Source organism: Primulina eburnea, chromosome 1 (assembly GCF_022965805.1).
Source record: "Primulina eburnea isolate SZY01 chromosome 1, ASM2296580v1, whole genome shotgun sequence".
Taxonomy (NCBI): domain Eukaryota; kingdom Viridiplantae; phylum Streptophyta; class Magnoliopsida; order Lamiales; family Gesneriaceae; genus Primulina; species Primulina eburnea.
Window position 1 is genome coordinate 38,314,142 of NC_133101.1, and position 21,115 is coordinate 38,335,256.

General features: G+C 40.1%; 2 long non-coding RNA genes across 2 annotated transcripts; both read left to right on the plus strand.

The window, feature by feature from the left end:
* Window positions 1–16,776: 16,776 nt before the first annotated feature.
* LOC140812093 (uncharacterized) lies at window positions 16,777–17,727 on the plus strand. Its single transcript, XR_012113606.1, has 3 exons — window positions 16,777–16,876; window positions 17,018–17,057; window positions 17,621–17,727. It is a non-coding gene; the product is annotated as an uncharacterized lncRNA (long non-coding RNA).
* A 1,174-nt stretch (window positions 17,728–18,901) lies between these two features.
* LOC140812099 (uncharacterized) lies at window positions 18,902–19,851 on the plus strand. Its single transcript, XR_012113607.1, has 3 exons — window positions 18,902–19,001; window positions 19,143–19,182; window positions 19,745–19,851. It is a non-coding gene; the product is annotated as an uncharacterized lncRNA (long non-coding RNA).
* The last annotated feature ends 1,264 nt before the right edge of the window (window positions 19,852–21,115 follow it).

Consider the following 21,115-nt stretch of genomic DNA (forward strand, 5'->3'; position numbering starts at 1 on the left):
ATCGACGATTTATTAAAGATTTCTCCAGTATTGCAAAGCCAATTACCCAGTTGACACAAAAGAATGTGCCATTTGTATGGTCTGAGGATTGTGAGTCTAGCTTTGTGGAATTGAAGAAGAAACTGACCAGTGCTCCAGTACTGATGATCCCGTCAGGTACGGGTGATTTCGTTGTATATTGTGATGCATCTCACAGAGGGTTGGGGTGTGTTCTTATGCAGCGAGGTCATGTGATCGCATATGCCTCGAGAAAATTGAAGCCACACGAGACTCGATACCCTATTCATGATCTTGAATTGGCGGCTATCGTATTTGCATTAAATATTTGGCGTCATTATCTGTATGGCGAGAAATTTGAGATCTACTCCGATCACAAGAGCCTGAAATACCTATTCTCTCAGTCTGAATTGAACATGAGACAGCGTAGATGGCTTGATCTACTGAAAGACTTTGCTTGCGAAATCAAATACTATCCAGGGAAGTCAAATGCAGCAGCGGACGCTTTGAGTTGAAAGGTTTGTTCCCTATCCTTATCGACGATAGGTGTTACAAAATTAGTGGAAAATTGCTGTTTGTCTGGATTAGAATTTGATACAGTTAGTAGACCATTACGATTTGCTGCTATTCAATCTGAGCCAGACTTGATCATGAGGATCAAAGAAGCACAAAGAATTGATCCAAATGTTCAGAACTCGATTCAGATGGTCAGAGCGGGACATTTATCAGAATATCAGGTGCGTGATCATGTGCTGTATGTGAATAACCGTCTTGTAGGGCCAGATGTTTCAGACTGGAGACATCAGATTTTATCAGAAGCGCACTGTAGTCGGTTTAGCATTCATCCTGGTGGCAGGAAAATGCACAACGACTTGAAAACACAGTTCTGGTGGAAGTAGATGAAGTCAGATATTGCAGAATTTGTGTCTAAGTGCTTGAACTGCCAACAGGTGAAAGAGGAGAGGAAAAAGCCCGGAGGGTTACTTCAGAGTTTAGCCATTCCAGAATGGAAATGAGATCACATTTCCATGGATTTCGTGACGAAGTTACCTCGATCATCTAGAGGCTGTGATGCAATTTGGGTCATTATTGACAGACTGACCAAATCAGCTTGCTTTATTCCGTACAGAATGACGTATCGACATGATCAGATGGCGGAGATATATGTCCGAGGGGTAGTGAGATTACATGGTGTGCCGAAGTCTATCGTATCAGATCGTGATCCACGATTCACTTCACACTTCTGGCACAGTTTACAGCAGGCTTTAGGTACGACATTACACCTGAGTACTGCTTATCATCCTCAGACAGACGGACGGTCAAAGCGGACTATTCAGACTTTAGAGGATATGTTGAGAGCCGTAGTGCTAGATTTTGGCACTAGTTGGCAAGATTCTCTACCTCTTTGTGAATTCTCTTACAATAACAGCAATCAGACAAGCATTGAGATGGCACCGTTTGAAGCTTTATATGGCAAGAAGTGCAGATCTCCGCTATACTGGGACGACATCTAAGAGGTACCAGAACTTGGGCCGGATATGATTCGTGAAATGACTGAGAAGGTGAAAATCATTCAGAAGAGAATGAAGACGGAACATGATAGACAAGCGAAATACGCCAACATTAGACGTAGACCATTAGTATTTGAACAAGGAGACAGAGTATTTTTGAAGATTTCTCCTTTCAGAAGCGTTGTCAGATTTGGCAAACGTGGAAAATTGTCTCCTCGATACATTGGTCCGTACGAGATTCTTGAAAAGATTGGCGATCGAGCTTACAGACTTGCTCTTCCTCCTTCTTTATCTGGTATACATGACATTTTTCATGTATCGATGTTGCGTATATATATGCCAGATATTTCTCATGTCATTCAACCTGACGAAGCTGAACTTGATCAGACCTTGAGCTATGTAGAGCAACCGATACAAATTCTTGATCGGAAAGAAAAGAAGCTCAGGACAAAGACTATTCCGCTAGTGAAAGTCCAAAGGAGTCGTCATGGCATCGAAGAAGCGACTTGGGAAACAGAAACAGACATGCGACAGAAACATCCCGAGTTATTTACTTAATGTAAGTAATTTTTCAGTCTTGATTATATTACTTATCATGTATGTTTAATAGATTTCCTGTGATTTCGAGGACGAAATCATATCTTAGAGGGGGAGAAATGTAAGGCTCGAGATTTATTAGTCTTCATTGACGAAATACACGGAAAATATATGAGTATGCATGATAGAGGACTTGAGATTTGATTTATTAGTCTTCATTAATATGAGATTCGGAAGATGTGAGAATGCATGACATGAAATTAGAGTTTTGAGTACAAGATAAAATGTGAAATTGGGAAGGCAGGCCGAAGCCACACCGCACCCGCGGGGCTATGAGACACCGCACCCGCGGTGGATCTCCAGTAGGGTGCCTAATTTTGACATTGCGAGATCGCACCCGCGGTGCTAGAAAGACCGCACCCGCGGTGCAGAGGAGACCGCACCCGCGTTCGTCATTTTTGAAAAATAAAGGCCATACCGAAACATGAGCGCACCCGCGGTGCAAGAGTGACCGCACCCGCTGTGCTGCATGCGAGAAATCCACCTTTGTTCCTTGTTGTGACACATGGCATATATATGTATATATATATATTTATATATATATATATATATATATATATATATATATATATATATATATATATTTGATGCATGATTCAGCCATTTCGCCTTCAGCAGATCAGCAACGAGAGCAAATTTCTTTCAAGCTTCAATTCTCATGCTTTTAAATTGTGATTGTGCAAGATTTAGCCATCCGATTTTCATTCCGAGTTAAGATTTGAGTTCCTCTCGTCAAGGGCTACAAGAGGATGTAAGTATGATTCATTTCCAGCATGGTTTGAAGTGTAGGTGTTAGGGAAATTCAGATATGAGCTGTATTATGTGTTCTTGACATGTTGAGCATTGTAGAATTGCAATCGAATCGGTTTTCGGATGTCGTATGAGTGGGTTTCAATTTTCCAGAATGTATATGTGGAAATTATACAGATTTCAGAGTATATATGTATGTTCTGATGAGAGTATGAGTTGATAGCGAATGATAATATTTGTTGTTGAGATATCGGTATTGAGAAATCACGCCGTTATGCCGTCGATTGTTACCGAGATTGAATATGAATTGTATATGAGTCGCTTTGAGTTGTATATTGATAGAATGCATCTCTACATTGCCATTTCAGATTCATCATACCTCACTTCGACATCGAGACCTCGACATCGATAAAGGTTTAGCAACGAAAGGTATAATGCATGTTTTGTCTGGGGAGACATGACTCAAATTAGATCCAATTTTAGTTTCCCAACCAAAATCACATACTAGATTTATTGTTTATCTTGTAATATGATTGTGATTTGTTTATAGACTTGTATTCAAATCTTTTGAGATAATTATGCTTTGTTTACAGATTGTTACTCATTGCATTTAAGATAGGAGAGTCTTGACAGAACAGTCAAACTTCTAGACGTTCGGTGATATCGCAGCTTAGGGGAAGATCACCTCTCCTATTGTAGATGTCGATACAGATCAGACCGAAGTCTAGGAATAAGACGTACGTCACCCCGTTTGGGAGGGTAGGTGGCAGACAGCGACGTCTCATTCACACCGGGATCCCTAGAGTTATAGTCGAGTCGAGTCCAGACATGATTTGATTCACGTGGCATGTTTATATGGATGTCATTCATAATAGCATGTTTTATGTTTTAGATTGATTATATGCATGTATACATGCTTATACTGGGATTTGTTCTCACCGGAGTTTCCAGCTGTTGTTATGTCTGTATGTGTACATAACAACAGGTGGGCAGGATCTGGGTCGAGACAGAGATGAGATCGTGATAGCATGGTGACTTCGGGCGCAACAGAGGTGTAATGCCCTAGATCGAATATGAATAGACAGAAATTGAGAAATGTAATGCCTGAGATTCTTGTAGATAGTTGAATATGAAACGCAAGAACAGGCGGGGCGGAACGATGCGATAAAATGTGAAATTTTAGCTGTGCAAGACCGCACCCGCGGTAGAATTAGACCGCACCCGCGGTGCATGGACAGTAAGGTGCCCAAATTTGAGTTTGCAAGACCGCACCCGCGGTCCTAACCATACCGCACCTGCGGTGTAAAGAACGCACCCGCGGTGTTGTAAAGACCGCACCCGCGGTCGACTGTTTTGGAAAAATTATGCTTCTGCCGAGGGCATAGCGCACCCGCGCTCCTAACGTTACCGCACCCGCGGTGCTGCATGCGAGCCATCCACCCTTTCTTCTTAACGTGACACATGGCATGGTATATATATGAATTCGTGCTGATTCATTCATTCTTCCCTTCCAGCACAGAGAACCGAGAGCTCCCTCAAATAATTCCTTAAGTTCTTCAAAGTTTGAGGTAAGATATCTCAAGATTCAGCCATTCAAATTATAATCCGAGCTGAGATTCTTGTTCCTTGCGTCGAAGGCTTTGAAAGGGTACACTTTTTATTCAGTTCTAACATGTTTCAAGAATTTCATGTAAGGGAAATGCTGTTATGACTGTATTTAGATATTCTAGTGAGGATTAGGAGTTTATAATCAAAACTAGAACGAAGAAAAGATGTCGTATGCATTTCTTATGAATTTCAACATGTTTAGGAATAAAATGTATCGATTTTAAGTATGGTGTTGTGCATATGATTCGATTGTGAGTTGAGGATGGTATATGTTGATATTTGTTGAGATGGGATTGACCGGTATTAAGAATATATGTCGTTATGCCGTCAAAGTGTATCAAGATCAAGTATAGATTGTATAAGTGTCTTGGTTGAGTTAGAGATTGATAGATTGTATATCCACATTTCCATTTCAGATTCGTATTGTCAACCGTGACAGCGACTGTGCGACGAAAGGTATAAGTCATGTTTTGTTTGGGGAGATGTAACTCAAATAAGATATTATTTGAGTTTCCCAACCAAAATCACATACTAGTATTATTAGATATATTGTAACATGTTTATGAATTGTGTGTAGCATTATATTCAATCTTTTAACATGTTTATGCTTTGATTTCAGAATTGTATTCAAGCATGTATGATCAGTGTGATATTCAGATATGAATATGATTATACTTTGTTTACATATTGATATTCATTGCATCTAAGATAGGAGAGTCTTTGACAGGCATTGTCAAATAGCTAGACGTTTCGGTGTATCTCAGCATAGGAGTAGGTATTACTCTTATTGCCGCCGTTGATACAGCTCAGGCCGAAGTCTAGGAATGAGACGTACATTACCCCGATTGGAGGGTAGGTAGTGACGTCTTATTCACACCGGGATCCCTAGAGTTATAGTCGAGTCGAGTCCAGATATGATTTGATTCGCATTACATGTGCATATGTACATTATTTATAATAGCATGTTTTATATGTTATATGCATGTATACATGTTTATACTGGGATTTGTTCTCACCGGTTTTCCGGCTGTTGTTATGTCTGTATGTGTGCATAACAACAGGTGGGGCAGGATCTAGGTCACGCAGAGGATGAGAGATGGACATAGCGTGGTGATCTCGGGCATAGCAGAAGAACTAGTAGTTGTACTTTTGGCATGTACTGTATTTAATTACTAGTTGTCGAATATGGTTTGGAATCAGATATATTTGTATCTTATGTTTGTATATTATGTTGTTGAATAACATAGATACTTCTTATGTTAGCTTTCATTTGAGTTAGTGTAAAAGCAAAAATTTGACCCACTTTTTATATTAATGATCCGTTTTAATCCCAAAGAAAAGAATTAGAGCCCGGGTCCCCACAACAGGTGGTATCAGAGCCATAGGTTCTATAGATTGAGATAGAATAGAATGAGCGGGGTAGATCGAGTCTTCTTCCTTGCTCTATGATGTGTTAGCATGTTTATTTTTTTCCTTGTTACATGTTGTTCGTTATTTGATTGATTACAGCATGTATTGGTTAAGACTGAATCAAAACCGATTCTAGATCAGAGGCAACTGACTAGAGGAGGGCTGAGACAGTTGTATATCTTGTATTCTAATCAGTTGGATTATTAGATACATGCCTCCTAGAAGAGCAACCGTTCCTTTACGACCACCAGCTCCAGAGCAGGGTAGCACATCCGGAGATACGATGGACGTCACTGCTACGCCCATGGAGACTCTATTAAAACGATTCCAGTCATTCCGACCCCCAACTTTAAAGGGTACAGAAAATGCAATTGAATGTGAAAGCTGGTTGGAGGATATCGAGATGTTATTCGAGTCTCTGGAATATAGTGACGAGAAACGAGTGAAACTCATTGGCCATCAACTGCAAGATGTGGCCATGTATTGGTGGGTGAATATAAGGAGAGCACTAGAACAGCGTGGCACTGATGTTACATGGAAAGCATTCAAGACGGAGTTCTATCAGCGATTCTTTCCTGTATCCTATCGTAAAGATAAAGGCGCTGAATTTGCAAACCTAAGGCAAGGGCAATTGAACATTGAGGAGTACGTTGCTAAATTTTCTTCCTTGCTTCGCTTTGCACCTCACGTTTCAGGTAGTGATGAGGCCATGGCAGATCAGTTTATAAATGGCCTGAATCCAGATATCTTTACGTTGGTAAATACGGGGAGACCTAACAACTTCTCGGATGCATTGAATCGGGCCAAAGGAGCTGAAGCAGGATTGCTGAGACAACGGAGTGTTCCGTATGTGGCTCCGAGTCCAAGACCGCCATTACCTCCAGTAAAACCTCCTCCTCGATTCGAAAGTGGTGGTAGCAGCAGCGGACGCAAAGATCAGTTGAAAGCAAAAGGTAAACAGTTTAAGAGGGCAGGGAGCAGTTCTTCGAGCTCCAGCGGGTCAAGACAGAGAGGCTTTGGCCAGAGTCTAGAGGTGGCAAGTGGATATTGCAGTACTTGTGGAGGTAAGCATGCCACAGAACAGTGTCAAGGTGTAGTGGGCAGGTGTAACGTATGCAAGCAACCGGGGCATTATGCCAAGGTCTGTCCTCAGAGAAGTGGTGCATCGAGATTCCAGGCTGCAGGATCGTCTGCCTCCGTGACTCAGCCTGAGAGGCAAGCTTCATCTGTTCACTCATTTCAGCCGCCACCAGCACAGACCCAGCCTCGAGCCAGAGGTGGCCAGCCAGGGAGTCAGCCTCAGAGACAACAGGCTCAGGTGTTTGCCTTGACTGAAGAGCAAGCACAGGATGCCGCAGATGATGTCATTGCAGGTAACTGTTCCCTTTGCGGTTATCCTGCTTATATATTGATAGATACGGGTGCATCGCATACATTCATATCAGAACGATTTGCATTATTGCATTCTCTGCCTGTTGAGTCGTTACTAGATGTCGTGTCTATTACTTCTCCGTTAGGAAGTGGATTGATATCGGTGACTACGGTTAGACATTGCATCTTACGGTTTGAGGGTCATGAAATTGATCTAGATTGCATAGTACTCGGGTTAGATGATTTTGATTGTATTGTTGGAATTGACATGTTAACAAAGTACAGAGCCACCGTGGATTGTTTCCACAAGATTGTCAGGTTCAGCCCAGAAATGGCAGAAGAGTGGAAATTCTACGGAAAGGGTTCCAAATCTCGGATTCCCTTGATTTCGGCTCTTACTATGAACAAATTGTTACAAAAAGGAGAAGATGGTTTCTTTATTTATGCTGTAGATTTGCAGAAGTCGAGCCCGGCGTTGGCAGATTTGCCAGTAGTACGGGAATTTCCAGATATTTTTCCAGATGAAATCCCAGGATTACCTCCGGTTCGAGAGGTAGATTTTAGCATTGAACTTGTACCAGGTACCGTTCCTATTTCGAGAGCTCCGTATAGGATGGCACCTATTGAACTAAAAGAATTGAAAGCACAATTAGAAGATCTTCTAGCCAAGGGATATATCAGACCTAGTGTATCTCCTTGGGGCGCTCCGGTGCTATTTGTGCGATAGAAAGATGGTTCGATGCGTTTATGTATTGACTACAAGGCAACGATCAAGAATAAATATCCTTTGCCTAGGATTGATGATTTATTTGATCAGTTGCAGGGATCCTCCGTGTATTCGAAGATTGATTTGCGTTCTGGGTATCATCAGCTCAGAGTTCGAGATATAGACATACCAAAGACAGCATTTCGAACCAGGTATGGACATTACGAATTTATTGTCATGCCTTTTGGTTTAACCAATGCTCCTGCGGTATTTATGGGCTTGATGAACCAAGTGTTTCAGAAATATTTGGATGAATTTGTCATTGTTTTCATCGATGATATTTTGGTGTATTCGAAGAACAGAAATGAGCATGCAGAGCATCTCAGAATTGTTTTGCAGACGTTGAGAAACGAGCGACTGTATGCTAAATTGTCAAAGTGTGAGTTTTGGTTGAATCGAGTTGTATTCTTGGGGCATATCATTTCTGTAGATGGTATTTCTGTAGATCCAAGTAAGGTGGAAGCTGTGATCAGTTGGCCGAGACCGACTTCTGTGCCAGAAATACGCAGTTTCATGGGTCTAGCAGGATACTATAGACGATTCATCCAAGATTTCTCACGTATTGCCAAGCCAATTACACAATTGACACAGAAGAATGCACCATTCTTATGGTCTGAGGAGTGTGAGTCTAGCTTTCTAGAACTGAAGAAGAGGCTGACCAGTGCACCTGTCCTGATGATTCCTTCACGTACGGGTAATTTTGTTGTGTATTGTGATGCTTCTCATAGAGGTTTGGGATGTGTTCTTATGCAGCGAGGCCATGTGATTGCATACGCCTCGAGACAATTGAAGCCACATGAAGTTCGATACCCCATTCATGATCTGGAATTGGCGGCTATCGTATTTGCATTAAAGATTTGGCGTCATTATCTCTATGGCGAGAAATTTGAGATCTTTTCCGATCACAAGAGTCTAAAGTACCTATTCTCTCAATCAGAATTGAACATGAGGCAGCGTAGATGGCTTGATCTACTTAAAGATTTTGACTGTGAAATCAAATACTATCCAGGAAAGTCGAACGCAGCAGCAGATGCCTTGAGTCGAAGGGTATGTTATTTATCCTTGTCGACGATAGGTGTTACGAATATGATTGAAGACTGTTGTTTGGCCGGGTTAACATTTGATACAGATAGTAAACCACTACGACTGGCTGCTATTAAAGTTGAACCAGACTTGATAATGAGAATCAAAGAAGCACAAAGAACAAATCAAAATGTGCAGAAATCAATTCAAATGGTCCAAGCAGGGCACATGTCAGAATATCAGGTACGTGATCATGTGCTGTACGTGAATAACCGTCTTGTTGTACCAGATGTTGCAGAGTTGAAACAGCAGATTCTGTCAGAGGCACATTGTAGTCGGTTCAGTATTCATCCTGGTGGCAGGAAGATGTATAATGACTTGAAGACACAATTCTGGTGGAAACATATGAAATCAGATATTGCAGAATTCGTGTCTAAGTGTTTGAACTGCCAACAGGTAAAAGCTGAAAGGAAGAAGCCCGGGGGGTTACTTCAGAGTTTATCTATTCCAGAATGGAAATGGGACCACATTTCCATGGATTTTGTGACGAAGTTACCTCGATCATCGAAAGGCTGTGACGCGATTTGGGTCATTATTGACAGATTGACCAAATCTGCTTGTTTCATTCCGTACAGAATGAGGTATAGACAAGATCAGATGGCGGAGATATATATTCGAGAGGTAGTCAAATTGCATGGAGTGCCGAAGTCTATCGTATCAGATCGTGATCCACGATTTACTTCTCACTTTTGGCACAGTTTACAGCAGGCCTTAGGTACGACTTTACACCTGAGTACTGCTTATCATCTTCAGACAGACGGACAGTCAGAACGGACTATCCAGACTTTAGAGGATATGTTGAGAGCCGTAGTGCTAGATTTTGGCATTGGTTGGCAAGATTCTCTACCTCTTTGCGAATTTTCTTACAATAACAACTATCAGACGAGCATTGAAATGGCACCGTTTGAAGCTTTGTATGGTAAAAAGTGCAGATCTCCGCTATATTGGGATGATATCTCAGATGTACCAGAACTTGGGCCAGACATGGTTCGTGACATGACAGAGAAGGTGAAACTCATTCGGAAGAGGATGAAGACAGCACAAGATCGACAAGCAAAGTATGCCAATATCAGACGTAGACCGTTAGTATTTGAGGCAGGAGATAGAGTATTCTTAAAGATTTCTCCATTTAGAGGCGTTGTTCGATTTGGCAAACGCGGGAAACTATCTCCTCGATACATTGGTCCTTACGAGATTCTTGAGAAGATTGGCGATCGAGCTTATCGACTTGCACTTCCTCCTTCTCTATCCGGAATACATGACGTGTTTCATGTATCAATGTTACGAAGATATATGACAGATGTTTCTCATGTCATTCAACCTGACGAAGCTAAACTTGATCAGACTTTGAGCTATGTGGAACAACCGATACAGATCCTTGATCGGAAAGAAAAGAAACTCAGAACGAAGAATATTCCACTTGTGAAAGTTCAATGGAGTCGTCATGGCATCGAGGAAGCGAATTGGGAAACAGAGGCAGGCATGAGACAAAAACACCCCGAGTTATTTATATGATGTATGTATTTAGTCAGTTTTTGATTTTAATACTGTCTCAAATATTTTGATTGATTTATTCAGTTCGAGGACGAACTTATGTCTTAGAGGGGGAGAAATGTAATGCCCTAGATCGAATATGAATAGACAGAAATTGAGAAATGTAATGCCTGAGATTCTTGTAGATAGTTGAATATGAAACGCAAGAACAGGCGGGGCGGAACGATGCGATAAAATGTGAAATTTTAGCTGTGCAAGACCGCACCCGCGGTAGAATTAGACCGCACCCGCGGTGCATGGACAGTAGGGTGCCCAAATTTGAGTTTGCAAGACCGCACCCGCGGTCCTAACCATACCGCACCCGTGGTGTTGTAAAGACCGCACCCGCGTTCGACTGTTTTGGAAAAATTATGCTTCTGCCGAGGGCATAGCGCACCCGCGCTCCTAACGTTACCACACCCGCGGTGCTGCATGCGAGCCATCCACCCTTTCTTCTTAACGTGACACATGGCATGGTATATATATGAATTCGTGCTGATTCATTCATTCTTCCCTACCAGCACAGAGAACCGAGAGCTCCCTCAAATAATTCCTTAAGTTCTTCAAAGTTTGAGGTAAGATATCTCAAGATTCAGCCATTCAAATTATAATCCGAGCTGAGATTCTTGTTCCTTGCGTCGAAGGCTTTGAAAGGGTACACATTTTATTCAGTTCTAACATGTTTCAAGAATTTCATGTAAGGGAAATGCTGTTATGACTGTATTCAGATATTATAGTGAGGATTAGGAGTTTATAATCAAAACTAGAACGAAGAAAAGGTGTCGTATGCATTTCTTATGAATTTCAGCATGTTTAGGAATAAAATGTATCGATTTTAAGTATGGTGTTGTGCATATGATTCGATTGTGAGTTGAGGATGGTATATGTTGATATTTGTTGAGATGGGATTGACCGGTATTAAGAATATATGTCGTTATGCCGTCAAAGTGTATCAAGATCAAGTATAGATTGTATAAGTGTCTTGGTTGAGTTAGAGATTGATAGATTGTATATCCACATTTCCATTTTAGATTCGTATTGTCAACCGTGACAGTGACTGTGCGACGAAAGGTATAAGTCATGTTTTGTTTGGGGAGATGTAACTCAAATAAGATATTATTTGAGTTTCCCAACCAAAATCACATACTAGTATTATTAGATATATTGTAACATGTTTATGAATTGTGTGTAGCATTATATTCAATCTTTTAACATGTTTATGCTTTGATTTCAGAGTTTTATTCAAGCATGTATGATCAGTGTGATATTCAGATATGAATATGATTATACTTTGTTTACATATTGATATTCATTGCATCTAAGATAGGAGAGTCTTTGACAGGCATTGCCAAATAGCTAGACGTTTCGGTGTATCTCAGCATAGGAGTAGGTATTACTCTTATTGCCGTCGTTGATACAGCTCAGGCCGAAGTCTAGGAATGAGACGTACATTACCCCGATTGGAGGGTAGGTAGTGACGTCTTATTCACACCGAGATCCCTAGAGTTATAGTCGAGTCGAGTCCAGATATGATTTGATTCGCATTACATGTGCATATGTACATTATTTATAATAGCATGTTTTATATGTTATGATTGGTTATATGCATGTATACATGTTTATACTGGGATTTGTTCTCACCGGTTTTCCGGCTGTTGTTATGTCTGTATGTGTGCATAACAACAGGTGGGGCAGGATCTGGGTCACGCAGAGGATGAGAGATGGACATAGCGTGGTGATCTCGGGCATAGCAGAAGAACTATAGTTGTACATTTGGCATGTACTGTATTTAATTACTAGTTGTAGAATATGGTTTGGAATCAGATATATTTGTATCTTATGTTTGTATATTATGTTGTTGAATAACATAGAGACTTCTTATGTTAGCTTTCATTTGAGTTAGTGTACAAGCAAAAATTTGACCCACTTTTTATATTAATGATCCGTTTTAATCCCAAAGAAAAGAATTAGAGCCCGGGTCCCCACAAGAGGACTAGTGGTTGCTACTAGCTTTGTACTACTTGTAGATAGTAGTTTTTTTTAAACACTAGTTTGTATGAATGTATAAATACAAGACTTGTATTTACATTTGATGAAATAAAGTAGAAGTATATATTGTGCTTAGTTTTATTAACATTTGATGTAATGTTAAAGGCAAAAATTTGACCTACTTTTTATAATAAGGATCCATTTAATCCCAAAGAAATGAGTTAGAGCCCGGGTCCCCACAAACACAGTACAGAAGTCAGATTGAAATTTTGACGGACGGATTTCTCGCAATTCAATTTTTAAAATCAAGAATCAAGTTTTCCCCGAAGCTTCGGTTTTCTCTCCTTTCTGAATGAGGAATGAAAGGAAACATTACATAATATATACCAAGTTGCATGATAGATCCAAGTGTCGATTTTCCTTTCTGCATGCCTCGCGCATATGCGCGCCCTAGTCCCACGCATATGCGTGAGACCTACTCTCTCGGCAGGTAACCCTCTCTGCAGCTCGCGCATATGTGCGTCCTCCTGTCGCGCATATGCGCGAGGTTCTCTGGAATTGAATTTGAGCCATCGCACAGCTCGCGCATATGTGCGCACTCCCTCCGCGAATATGCGTGATGTCCTCTGCCCACGTCGCGCATATGCGCGCATCAGCGTCGTGCATATGCGCGAGGGGTACTCTTCCTCGCACACATTCCATGTATTTTCTCGTCTTTCCCGGTCCGATTCTTTCCATCATAATTACAGCAAATTATAAATCAATAATCGCAAGTTATAAAATAAAATCCTTGGCATTACAATAATGATGTCTGCGGTCCGCTTAGCATCACAACTAAGCATGGACATGCCTACTTCCTTTACCAATGACTTTTCGAGGTATGGGTATGTGTATTTTATGAAATACATGTCTGAAGCCTTTGAAAGGTTCAAAGAATTCAGAAGTGAAGTAGAGAAACAGTTGCGACGAAGCATCAAGACACTTCGATCGAATCGAGGTGGTGAGTACTTGAGTGCCGAGTTCCAAGAGTATTGTAAGGCTCGAGATTTATTAATCGTCATTGACGTAAGACTCGGAATATATGAGAATGCATGACGTGCAATGAGGGGAGAAAGACATGAGAAATTAGAGTGTTGATAGACCGCACCCACGCTTAGAACAAGAGTGCACCCGCGGTTATTAATTCTGGAATTTTGAATGTACTGCCGAAGCAACACCGCACCCGCGGTCTAGGAAGCACCGCACCCACGGTGCAGCTACACTGGGGTGACCGCACCCGCGGTAAGAACAGGACCGCACCCGCGGTCGTCAATTTCTGAAAAATGAAAATGGTGCCGAGAGCATGGCGCACCCGCGCTGTAGGAGTTACCGCACCCGCGGTCATGCGTGCCACTTGAAAAATGAGCCATGTGTTACTTAGCATGCAATATATATATATGTTGTCTTCTTTCCCTTCCATTCAGTAGCAGATCACCGAGAAAACCCCTTAGCATCTTCAAATTTCGTCAAGGTTTTGAAATAAGATTTATCAAGATTTAGCCATCCGATTTGTATTCCGAGTTGAGATTCTTGTTCCTTGTATCAAGGGCTATCAAGAGGTATACATTTTATTAAATTCCAGCAAGTCGATATATATACATGTTGGGGAAAATTAGATATGATGGCTAATATATGTTCTTGCGATTATGAGCATCGTATATTTGCAACCGGATTAGTTATCGGGTATTGTATGCTATTATTATGAACTTCAGATTATGGGGTTATGAGATTATGCAGATTTTTAGAGTTTGACATGGTTATGATATTGATTATAAGCTGAGGTTATTGATTGTTGATATATGATGAGAATTGGATTGACCGGTATTGAGAATTTACGTCGTTATGCCGTCAAATTATACCGAGATCAAATATTGAATTGGATATGTGTTGATTGATATTAGAAATTGATAGAATGTATATCAACATTTCCATTTCAGATTTGATATTGACAGATTCATCTTCGAGACTCCGACTACGACACATATTGTGCAAGAAAGGTATAATTCATGTGATTGTAGGGAAGATACGACTCGAATCAGATTTGATTAGAGTTTCCCAACCAAATCACATACTAGATTTATTGTTGATGTTTTGACAAGTTTTGAATTGTTTACAGATTATATTGAAATCTCCTGATATGATAATGCTGTGTTTATAGATTTAAATTCAAGCATTGAGATAGGAGAGTCATTGACAGAGTTGTCAAAACTAGACGTTCGGTGTATCGACGCATAGGAGCAGACTTCCTCCGATTGTAGACATTTGATATAGACACGACCGAAGTCTAGGAGTAAGACGTACAGTTACCCCGATTGGGAGGGTAGGTAACAGACAGTGACGTCTTATTCACCTCGGGATCCCTAGAGTAGAGTCGAGTTGAGCCAGACATGAGTTAAATTGCATTGCATGCTTTTATGGATTGGTTTCATAGACTATGGAACCTATTATTTATGTTACATGCATGAGATTATGCTTTATGATTTTATTATGCATACGCATGTTTACATGTTTTATACTGGGATTTGTTCTCACTTGAGTTTTCGGCTGTTGTTATGTCTGTATGTGTGCATAACAACAGGTGGGGCAGGATCTGGGTCACGACAGAGATGAGTTCGAGTTAGAGTGGTGACTACGGGCGCAGAAGATCACTAGTGGTGTCAGACTAGACTTGTACTAATTGTATTTTATGGTTTGTAATAAACATTAGAGATATGTTTGTATTAGAACAAGACATATTTGTATGTTTGTATAATAAGTAAAGATTTTATGCTTATTGACCGACGAATTCTGTTGGGATTAATTCTAGCAAGCGGACTAGGTCAAGTTATAGTAAATGGACGAACAGTCCAAATATCGATCCCACAGAGACTATTATTTAATTATTAAGATTCAATTATTTTATTTAATCTAGGCAAACAATAACGAGCGATTTGATTGTTATTTCAACTAAGTGAATTTTTAAACCAATTTATGCTAATTTTAATGACTAAATAAAATATCAGAGAAGCTTGGGACTTGGGATTTTCAAATTTAAATAAAATGATCGGGAACACACGACGGTAATAAACTTTGATTAATATCATGCACTGGAACCATTTAACTACAAATTATTTGAAGTCACGATGCAATTCCCTAAATTAATTATAAATCTATTTCTAGAATTTATAATCCTATTTTCATTTAACAGTCCAATTAATTCTAATTGAATTTAATTAAACAAAAACGCATTTATCAATGGAAGAATTACAGCTGTCGCCTAAAATCGCACACTGAAACCGAGTACTATTTCTAGTCGGTTTAACCGTGTGTTGATTTATGTTTTCAAAGCTAAATTCAATCTATTCTCTTTCGAGTCAAGATCGACCAACAAACATGCAATTAATTGGCCAGATTATGTAATAGCCGAGCCCGGTGTACGGTATGGTTTAAGATTTTGTATGATTATTGGCTATTTGGGTAAGTTTAAGTATAGTTTGCATGTTAAGAGTTTCGAGTTATGATTTATAGTATGGTTGGTTTTAGATGATGTGCAGTGTTATTGTAGCGGCGTTACGATTAAATTCATGATAAATAGTATATTGATCCAAATGAGGTGAGGCCAATTGGAGTGGTTAGATAAGACATAAGGCTATAACTTTCGTATTTTGAGTTTTGTTCAAATCATTGTGGAAGGTAAGCCAAAAGTGTCCCGAAGTGTGTTGTGTATTTCGACGTTCCTCCAGTGACACAGGTTGGGAGATTTAGCATAACTTTTTACTCAGACATCAAAATGATCTGAAATTTTGAGGGAGTCAAGATAAGACATAGAGCTACAACTTTGTAGTTTACCACTTTTTCCAATTCGGACGGGAAGAGGCGTTTCTGAGGCGATCTTTGAAGAAGCTGTGCGCAGAGTAAGATTTGGTCCGAAGGTAGAGCGCACCCTGCGGTCATGTAAGGACCGCACCCGCGGTCCCAGTGGTTCAGAAATTGATATTTGGTCGTAGGCTTGGCGCACCCGCGGTCCTTGTGTTGCCGCACCCGCGGTGGAGGTATGGGCGAGATATTTAGCGCTTTTTGGAGTGGTTGGCCATCACTTTACCTTTTTCTCTTCTCTTTCATTTCGAATTCTCTCCATTTCTTAGGGTTTTACCTCATTTCTTTCATTTCCTATCTTCAATCCAAGCGTTTAGTTTGCGATTCGACTTGAGATCGACGTTCTCCTTGGTGCTAGGAAGCTTAGGTAAGCTTTTGGTGCGATTCTTTTAAGGTTTTGAGTTAAGAGTCGACTTGGGTTTGTTATTCTTGTGGATTTATGGATTTATTGTTATGGATTCTTGGATATAGAGTTGATGATGGTGTTATTTATGGATTATTGTTGTAGGTGGTGACCAAGAGCTAAGTTTGAGGTGTTCTATTGGGTTGTAAGTGGAATTTCATCCCTTGTGCTCACATGATGTTATATGTATTGTGTTTCAAAGGTTTTAATGTGTTATTCCCTTCAATTGATTCATTGTTATGTATTGATTCCATTGATTATCTATTGGAGGCATTGATGTCTCACTATTGTTAATAAGGGAATACAAAAGAAAATATGAGATTGTGAAAGGACGGCTTTAAATGCTATTCAGAGTTCAAATGTTTCTATTGGATTGATAAATATATAGCCAGAGAATTGCATGCAATTAGTTGATCAACGCCCATAGGCTTTTATCCCTCACAGTTATCGATTTATATCGATGGGATATTTGCAACCACAGTCAGAGATACTATTGATATCAATCCAACCAGAGAAAAGAGAAATACCATCGTATTGCTATCTATTGATATGCTATTGCTACAGTTATTGCTACAGTATTCATTGTTTCAGAGTTGATGGTATTTATGATTTCAAAGCCATGTTTTACAGAGTATACTATATATCATTGCTATGTAGAGTTCCACTTGCTGAGATTTATTCTCATTCCAGTTATTTCATGTGATGCAGATCAGAGTGGCGGCCCGGGACGTTGACTGTGGACAGGGAGTCATATGCATGCACCGTTGGAAGGATGATTTTGATGGCATGATCATAGGACTGATGTTTTGTATTTTATTATACCTTTTGAATGATCATGTATTTATTTTGGTTGTTAAATGTTTAAAGAAAATGTATTTTGAAACTCCTTCCATATTTTAAAGAAAATTTTTATTCCGCTGCGTATTTTATTTAAAGAGGTCAGGGGTGTCACAATTGGTATCAGAGCGGTGTTCTTCGGACCAATGCATATGACTTCGTCTACATTCAACTGTCCGGGTATGTTTTCTTGCATCTATCCATTGTTATATATTGATATGTCTTTTGTGAGCACATTGTAGAGTAGAGGATGCCACCTAAGAGGAAAGCTATAGAGGTTGTGATGGGTTTTTGGCTTCTATGGTTGATGTGGATAGCATGGTTAAGTTGAATATTGATGATATTGATGAGATGAGAGAGAGATATCCTGAGTTGTTCGTGCAGTGACGTCAATTTCGGGGACGAAATTCCTCTAAGGAGGGGAGATTGTAATAGCCGAGCCCGGTGTACGGTATGGTTTAAGATTTTGTATGATTATTGGCTATTTGGGTAAGTTTAAGTATAGTTTGCATGTTAAGAGTTTCGAGTTATGATTTATAGTATGGTTGGTTTTAGATGATGTGCAGTGTTATTGTAGCGGCGTTACGATTAAATTCATGATAAATAGTATATTGATCCAAATGAGGTGAGGCCAATTGGAGTGGTTAGATAAGACATAAGGCTATAACTTTCGTATTTTGAGTTTTGTTCAAATCATTGTGGAAGGTAAGCCAAAAGTGTCCCGAAGTGTGTTGTGTGTTTCGACGTTCCTCCAGTGACACAGGTTGGGAGATTTAGCATAACTTTTTACTCAGACATCAAAATGATCTGAAATTTTAGGAGTCAAGATAAGACATAGAGCTACAACTTTGTAGTTTACCACTTTTTCCAATTCGGACGGGAAGAGGCGTTTCTGAGGCGATCTTTGAAGAAGCTGTGCGCAGAGTAAGATTTGGTCCGAAGGTAGAGCGCACCCGCGGTCATGTAAGGACCGCACCCGCGGTCCCAGTGGTTCAGAAATTGATATTTGGTCGTAGGCTTGGCGCACCCGCGGTCCTTGTGTTGCCGCACCCGCGGTGGAGGTATGGGCGAGATATTTAGCGCTTTTTGGAGTGGTTGGCCATCACTTTACCTTTTTCTCTTCTCTTTCATTTCGAATTCTCTCCATTTCTTAGGGTTTTACCTCATTTCTTTCATTTCCTATCTTCAATCCAAGCGTTTAGTTTGCGATTCGACTTGAGATCGACGTTCTCCTTGGTGCTAGGAAGCTTAGGTAAGCTTTTGGTGCGATTCTTTTAAGGTTTTGAGTTAAGAGTCGACTTGGGTTTGTTATTCTTGTGGATTTATGGATTTATTGTTATGGATTCTTGGATATAGAGTTGATGATGGTGTTATTTATGGATTATTGTTGTAGGTGGTGACCAAGAGCTAAGTTTGAGGTGTTCTATTGGGTTGTAAGTGGAATTTCATCCCTTGTGCTCACATGATGTTATATGTATTGTGTTTCAAAGGTTTTAATGTGTTATTCCCTTCAATTGATTCATTGTTATGTATTGATTCCATTGATTATCTATTGGAGGCATTGATGTCTCACTATTGTTAATAAGGGAATACAAAAGAAAATATGAGATTGTGAAAGGACGGCTTTAAATGCTATTCAGAGTTCAAATGTTTCTATTGGATTGATAAATATATAGCCAGAGAATTGCATGCAATTAGTTGATCAACGCCCATAGGCTTTTATCCCTCACAGTTATCGATTTATATCGATGGGATATTTGCAACCACAGTCAGAGATACTATTGATATCAATCCAACCAGAGAAAAGAGAAATACCATCGTATTGCTATCTATTGATATGCTATTGCTACAGTTATTGCTACAGTATTCTTGTTTCAGAGTTGATGGTATTTATGATTTCAAAGCCATGTTTTACAGAGTATACTATATATCATTGCTATGTAGAGTTCCACTTGCGGAGATTTATTCTCATTCCAGTTATTTCATGTGATGCAGATCAGAGTGGCGGCCCGGGACGTTGACTGTGGACAGGGAGTCATATGCATGCACCGTTGGAAGGATGATTTTGATGGCATGATCATAGGACTGATGTTTTGTATTTTATTATACCTTTTGAATGATCATGTATTTATTTTGGTTGTTAAATGTTTAAAGAAAATGTATTTTGAAACTCCTTCCATATTTTAAAGAAAATTTTTATTCCGCTGCGTATTTTATTTAAAGAGGTCAGGGGTGTCACAGATTAAAAGTACGAAATTTACGCAACATAAAACAACTTTATAAATCAAATAATTCAATGAATAAACAAAAATCAATCGTTTATCCCGTATCGTGGTCCCGATCACAAAAGAAACTACTCCATAAATTCAAAACTAAAATCAAATTTAATAATTGAATTCATGTCTGAAAATAAGAAAATAAAAGAGAAGAGGAAATCTCAATGACGGTGCGCGGAGCTTGCGTGTAAATTGCGTTGTTTTTCCTTCGCCGTCGCTGTCTTCAAAGATCTGAAAAATTCTCTCTTTTCTTCTCCTGCAAGTCGGCTGCTAAATCTCCAAAATTCAACAACCCTAATTGTTTGGTCTTCTTTTTCCTTTTATTCTCTCCCAAATCACGAGCAAATCTTCGCCAAAATCTCGATCTGATATTGCGTACACGGACCCCGTGCCTGCATCCGGGAAAGGGTCCGTGTAGACTCTGCCTCAAAATTCTTCCGGAACACTGGACACGAACCCCGTGCCTGGGTCCGTCCAGGGGTACGTGTAGAGTCTGGATTTTTCTTCTCGGATGATGGAGGGCACGGACCCCGTTTAGGGGTCCGTCGAGGGGTCAGGGGTCCGTCGAGACTCTGGATTTTGTCTTCCTTTTGCTCCTTAGGCACAGACCCTTACACAGGGTCCGTGTCTGGGTTCGGGTAGTCTCGAATTTTCTCTTCTTCGGGGGTTGATGTACAAGGACCCAAAGACGGGGTCCGTCTCTGGGTCTGTGTTTGGCCTTCGTGTCTTTTTCCTATTTTTCCGGGTGTTTCTGACATGGCAATGCGACGCTTGACTTTCATTCATTTCTTTGGCTTTCACCCTCTTTTGGTCAAACCTGCAATTTGCCATAATAATATGAATTAAGCGCAAAACTCGGAATAAAACATGCCAGATAAGCACGAATACGACAAAATAAGATCCCTAAAATGCTATATAATTCGCGCTTATCAATTCCCCTACACTTAATGTGGGGACCCGGGCTCTAACTCTTTTCTTTGGGATTAAACGGATCATTAATATAAAAAGTGGGTCAAATTTTCGCTTTTCAACATTTATTCTAATGTTGTATAAACAAGCATAAAGTCTTTATTTATTTTACAAACAGAAG